Here is a 6,916-nt window from a genome sequence, read left to right on the forward strand (position 1 = left end):
CAACAAGGTTTGCTTTATGGCCAGGGGTGGACAGCACCTACAGGGCAGGCTGAATAAAGACCTAGATGGGGGAGACTTGATTACGAACTCTCATTGTTCTCTCCATAACTGCTACCACCTGGGCTCTGGTGGGTTCCAGTAAAGGTTCTAAAACTCAACAACCACTTGATTCTTTCAACAGCCCCACTGTAGTTACTAAGGCTTCAACTTTATTGGCTTCAAATGCCAACTTCCCATTTGATTCACAGCTTCCCATCCCCCACTGGCCTGCAGGGACTAGACTTGGGGGAGCGGGGCTGGGCTGAGCTCTCTCACACGCCCCTTGACCACACAGATCCCTCTCAGGCTGGGAAGGCGCCAGGGAAAGTGAAGGCACCTGCTCTTCCTTGATTCCTTCCCATGGGTGTCCCACTGTCGCCCGTGGAGGCTCCTGCTCTTCTGTCTTGCGGTCTGTTCACTCAGAGGGGCCCAGATGGGGCTCAAAAGGCCCCTCTGGGAATTCTCTCCTGAGCCACACCCATCAGGTTTGCCACTTCCCACGTTCCAGAGTATGTGCTCCATAAATACGTGTTACTTTTACGGAAGGACTGAACCGGTGAATGAACAAACCCTCAACAACGGACACGTTAGTCATCCAGCAGACTCCGTGCTAACACTGATTCACGTGAGTGAGGTAGACATCCAAACCTTTTAAGATCAGTTTTTCTTTTTCTGGTTTCCATTGTCTTGTTTTGACTTGCAGCGCTTTGACAACTATCAAAGACAATACAACCATAAGGCAACTGTTTCACCATAGTTTTCCTCTCCGTCAATATTGGACAATCTAATGACCAAACACCATACATGATCTGCTGAATGAGGATGATTTTCTCCTACATTCGTTCAACTGGTATGGAGGGGCTCTGGGACCTCAGGACGAACAAGCCAGGAGCCCCGCCCCATGCCCATGCCCAGCCGTCTAGACCTCGAGAGCAATGAGGAAATCAACAATGCAGCAGGCATTGTTGGGGGCGGGGGGCGGGGGGTGAGGATGGGGATGGGAACCACCCCCCACTTGTTCATTAGCAAATCATCTTATCTGAGCAAGAAACAGCCCTAAGATCAGTAAGATTGCACTCTCATCCTGGGCTGCCCCTGGGAGTGATCAAAAGTCTGCCATAGGCCAATCAGAGCATTCTTCCACAGAGTTTCCTTATGAGGATCAATGCACACATACTTTGCATTACATTGTCACAAACCACTCAAATATTTGTTAGCTAAAATACAGAAATAATTTAAACTACGCTTTTCTTTGTTTCTATCAGATACCCAGTTTTATTTGGTGGAAAGTATACCGTGCAAATAAAAAAATCATAAGCAGAACAATCGGGATCCTGCCCTGTATGACCTTGGATGAGTCACTTAACTGCTTTGAGCCCCAGCATCCTCACCTGTAACGTGGAGCTCTCGGGGTCCTTCCTGTAACTGGAGAGTGCACGTAAACTGTGCTGCACCTTGCCTGGCACATAGTAGGTGCTGATAGGTAGAGGCTGATATCATTTATTAACATGATCATGAAGCTGGCTTATAAATTATGTCCAGTCTCTCCCAGGGAGGTCCACTGCTCACCACCACCCCTGGACCCCAGAATGCTGAGAGATGTGGGGCCAGAGGGGTCTCTGTGTCAAGTTCAGAGGGAAGACTCTGTGTGTGCATGACCCCCAAGCAACAACCTCCCCCTCCTTCATCCTCAGGGACCTGCACCCCAGGAGGCTGGCTTCTTTGGGGAATTGGCAGAGTAGGGGTGGGTGGGGATGAGGGAGGGGTAAGGCAGCTCCATGCTAAACAAGTCTCCCTGACCCACCTTCCGCAAGCCCAGCACAATCTGAGCCCCGGAGCCAGCCTGGGAATCTCACCACCTCTCCCGGCCCGCCCTCCTCTTTCCTGAAGAGCAACCCCAGCCCCACCGCCTCCCGCAGATGTGCGTTGCCCAGGCCTGACTTTTACGGGGGAAACTGCTTCGGGTGTGCTGAAGGTGTGGCTGGTGTGGCCCAGGTAGGGCCAGGGGGCAGGGCGACTCCCCCGGTGGGCGGGGGGGGGGGGGGGGGGGGGGGGGGGGGGGGCTTTGCACAAGGTGGAAACGTTTTTCTCCTGAGTTCTTCAGCTGAGAGCAGCTGAAATTCCTGTAGCTGTCGGGGTGGGGGCTGAGAACCGGGATGAGTAGGTGGGTGGGGCTGAAGCGGCCTCCAGGCGGGGAGGGCGGGGCGGGGCGGGGCAGCCCGACCTGGTTTCTGTGAATCACAAGCCCCGGGTGAATGGGCCTCAGTGTGGGGTTCTCAAGGCAGCAATGGGGGCATTGTCCTCAGGAGGAGGCCCCCTGACTTCTTGCAGAAACTGCCCCTGGAGCCCTGACCTGAGAGGTGGGGAAAGGTTGGAAGGAGCGAGGGCGTTCTAGTGTTAAGAAAGAGCACTGCGGAGGAGAGCATGGGCTATCTGGGGGGGGTCACAAAACTCCTAGCTCCATCTGGCTGAGCAGTAGGACTGCAGGTAGACTAAGGGGGCAAGAGGATGTCTCTGGATCAGGCCCACCACGCCAACAGCAGCTGGACCAACCCACTGCTTTTGTTTGCAGGCCAAACCTCTATCCACCCTGGGTTCCCTCTCTTTGCAGGATTGGGGGGTGACCCATTGGCAAAGTAATGACAGGTGCTTCCATGATCCACTCGTCCCCCTAAGCGCCCGTGGACAGAGGCGTCGGCTGTCATCAACCCCCAGAAGGAGGAGGCTCACTGACTGTGCTCTTCCAACTCTGGACAAAGCCCCCTCTCATGCTGGACGTGCCCCTCTCCTCCCATCAGGCCCCGGGGCTTCCTGTGGGGCAGAACAGCTAGCCTTGCCGGCTGATGGGCACAGGGCAGACAGGCTGCTGGGAGGAGCTGCTGTCTCCCTGGGCTGGGGGCTGATGGCAGGGGTGGGAATGGTGCCGGGGCAGAGAATGCTGAGCCTGGACCCACCTCCAGCGGCCCACAGGTGGCTCTGGGAGATCTGAGGTCTTAATCCACAAGGTTCATGTCCTGGCTCTGAAGCCATAAGCCTGGGTTCAACTCCCAGCTTCACCACTTACTAACTGAATGGCCCTTGACATGTTGCTCAAACCGTCAAACTTCAGTGTCCTCCTAAGACGGTGAGGACGAGACCTGAGGGCCATGGCAGTGGCAGGGGTGGGGAGGGGAGGGAGTTGGCCAAAGTGAGTATGTGTCCAGTGGCCAACACAGGGCCTGGCGCAGGGGCCAGGGTGAGAAACACAGGGGGGGATGTTCTGTAGGAGAAAGGGTGGGTTACCACCCCAGCCAGCAGCATCGTCCCCCAATTCCCACTCAGTCTTTCTCCTGGTAGGGCCGACGGGGCAGGCAGGACTTTCTGAGGAGAAGCCAAGCCCAGAATGGCGATGACCCACAGCCGTCCTGTGGGGACTCGGACGCCAGCATGGTCTGCCCTGCACTTCTGGCCAACCCCTGCCCCCCAGCCTGCGCTGACCCAAGAGCCTGGCCCTGGGGCTTGAGCCCAGCACAGAGGAGGGCCAGCCAGCCCTCCCCCCAGCACCCGCAAGGATGGGTGCTGCCCCACCCTTTCCTGAAACCGGGCCGCCGTGTCAGGGGTGGAACTCCACCTGGGAGTGAGTTCTGCACACCTCTGTCCAGCCAGTGCACAAACCTGGGACAGCCACGTGTCACGGCCACTGGGAAGGACCGTCAGCAGCAGCAGCAGGCTCCGGCCACCCGCCACCCCGGGCTCCCAGTGGTCTGGTCAGGCAGAAGACCTGACCCTGAAACACAGAAGGAAGAGAGGCTTCCAGGGGCTCCAGGAAACCCCACAGACAAGGACTAGCAGCTCGGACCCAGCATGCCTGACTTGGCTTCCCCAAACCTTGAGCTCTTGAAAGGGGCTGGTGACAAGGTACCACAAAAATGGTCGCATCAATGGCTGAGGTGTGCTCCCCACTTACCGTGCACCAAGCGCCCCTCCAGTTACCGGACATACTGTCTCATCAGCCTTCCTGACAATCCCTGTTTTTCGCATAAGTGAACTCGGGCACAGAGAAGGGAGGTAACTCATCCCGGGTTGCAGAGCTGGGAAGGGGTAGGGCGGGAATTTGACGAAAGAAAGTGAGACTCTAGCTTCGGAGCCTGGAGTCTCCCGCTGGAAGAGCTGGATGCCAAGGCAGGCAGCCCCTGGAGAATCCATCACCCTCTCCCGGCTTTTCCTCCTCAAAAGTGGGCTTATAGGGGCGCCTGGGTGGCTAAGTGGGTTAAGCCTCTGCCTTCTGCTCAGGTCATGATCCCAGGGTCCTGGGATCGAGCCCTGCATCAGGCTCTCTGCTCAGCAGGGAGCCTGCTTCCCTCTCTCTCTCTGCCTGCTGCTTTGCCTACTTGTGATCTCTGTCAAATAAATAAAATCTTTAAAAAAAAAAAAAAAAAGTGGGCTTATCATGGGAATGCATTCATGACCTGAGCTTGTTTGGAGAGAAAATCTGATGATGGAGGACAGCGGGGGCACAGGGACCTTCATCTCTCTGACCCAGGGCCGAGCAAAACTTGGAGGTCATTTCCCTGAGCGTATACCCGGGGTGCCCAGAGATTGGCCCGGTGAGGGGTACACCCAGAGCAGAGGGAGGCGGGAACGTTGTGGAGACGGTGGTGCCCAGGGGATCACAGGGGACGATGCAGGGGGGAATCAGGCTGTCTGGTGGCCCCGCTGCAGCCTCAGCCAGCTCCTGAGTGGTCAGGAGGCCCAGGACTACTCACTCCCTGAGTGTCTGGTTCGGGTCCCGCTGCATGGTGAGCACCGGAGTGAGAGACTCGTGACTGAACCAGCAGGGACACGTGCATGCCTCTCGGCATCTTGCCACTCGCTCCTGAACCCATCACAGTGTGCTTCTGTGCACGTATCCGTGGTGCCCCCGTTCCCTAGGAACGTCATGGGAAAAGCACAGGCCAACGAGGCCCAGAGCCCTTGCCTGTTGGATTTGGAAGGGCCCCTGCCTTGGGCTGATGACCCAGGTGTGCCCCTGTACCCTGACCCTCATCTGCTCTCTCCTCAGCGAGTAGGACAGGACAGGGCCACCTGCCCATTCTCTTCACTTAGGGACAAATGCCCCAGGCCCCATGCAGACCAGGGATCTGCGGGACTCCCATCTAAAGACAACACCCAGGTCACCCTGCTGTGACCAGGGGATGGGGACCTCACCTGGGTGTCGCTGAGTCAGAGCGGGAAAAGCCCTGTGTGGGGACACGGTCCAGGGCACCCATAGGGTCTTCCCTAAACACCAGGTGAATCCAGGAGAAAAGATACATGGGACCTGGCCTCAAGGAGTCTCAGAGTAAGACAGCAGCAAGGCTGCCTTCGTGTCCCCCTCGGAACACAGCAATGGAAGAAGAGATCACACCTACCAGGGCAGTGGGGTTGACCACGAGGAGACCCTGGTGGGAAAGGAGGCGCAGGAAGCCGGACCGGGACTGCACCCTCAGTCCCTCCTGCTGCTCTGAGGAGAGGCTGCGACAGGAGGTGGAGCCCCCCTGGGGATTTGGCGGTTGGAAATTCTGGAGTTTCAGTTCTGGACTCCATGCCCCTATCTCTGGTAGGGGGGAGGATGGGGCTGCAGAGACAAGGCGCTCCCACCTCCGGCCTTGTGGTCACTTCCAGAGGCCCTTCTGGTTTCCCAGCCAAAGCCCTTGGATTCTGTGGTAACTGGGGCTTCGCAAACACACCAGGCCACCCCTTACTTCTAGGGCTTTCTATGTGCTATTCCCTCTTCCCATCCCTGACCCCTGTCTTTGGCTTTCTTCTTCTCAGACTCTGAAACTTGATGTAGAAACCCTTTCCTCCAGAAAGCCCTCCTGCTTTGTCTGCCTCTTGTCTGTGCCTCCCCAGCACCTTCTGCCCTGCTAACTGTGACACGGGGCTGGAATTTTCTGTTGGCTGCCTCTCTCCCATGAGCTATGATCTCCACAAGGGTGGGGATGTGCTTATTAAATCACAGCATCCCCTCCACCTGACACAGTGCCTAGCACCTCTTGGTGCTCAGGAGACATTTACAGGATGGATGGATGGATGGATGGACCGATGGACAGATAGATGGAGGGATGGATGGATGGATGGATGGATGGATGGACAGACGGATAAGAAATGAAGCCAAGACCCCAGGCTAAGCCTGTCCTCATTGCCCAGGGACCATACCCCTTTCATCTCTGTCTCCTGGCCATTTGTCACAGTGTCTGGCACGTGGCACAGGATAAGTGGGTCTATATTGTCTCTTGAGAGTCAGAGGGGTGATGCCTGCAGGTACGGACAGAGGGAACACAGTGTCGTATTAGATGCCGAACTGTGGTGGCAGTGAAAGCAGGTGCAGCGTGCCCAGAGCAAGAAGAAATAAATCACTCTGCATGGAAGAGTACGGGAAGCTTCCCAGGGACAGTGGGGCTCCCGTTGGTGGATGACGAGTGGAGAATTGAGGGAAGGCCTTCCAGGCGGGGGGCAGCTAGAGCAGAAGCATGGGGGCGCCCATCCAGGGGGCTCCTCCAGGAGGCTGTTGAATTAGGAGCTCTCCCCTCCCACATCGTTTCCCTTCTGCCGACTGGGCTCCATGCCGCCATACTGTCTTCTTCAGCTCAGGACCCTGAGGTCCCTCGCCTGCACTCAAGCCCTAGAGGACATGCAAATGGCGGGACCAGCCCAGGCCTCTCGGCAGCTCATCTCTGCGGAAAAGCTACCTGATGAAACTGGCCCTCTCTCCTTCCTCAAGGGCTCCCTGCCCCTCAGACGCCTGTTTCCTAGGCCCTGGCCAGGAAGAGAAAGAAAACAAGCCCATCCAAAAAGGCCTCCATTGTTCCCAAGGAGTGACTCACACAGAAACAGGAACGCTTGTCCCCGCACTCAG

Source organism: Mustela erminea, chromosome 17 (genome assembly GCF_009829155.1).
Source record: "Mustela erminea isolate mMusErm1 chromosome 17, mMusErm1.Pri, whole genome shotgun sequence".
Taxonomy (NCBI): domain Eukaryota; kingdom Metazoa; phylum Chordata; class Mammalia; order Carnivora; family Mustelidae; genus Mustela; species Mustela erminea.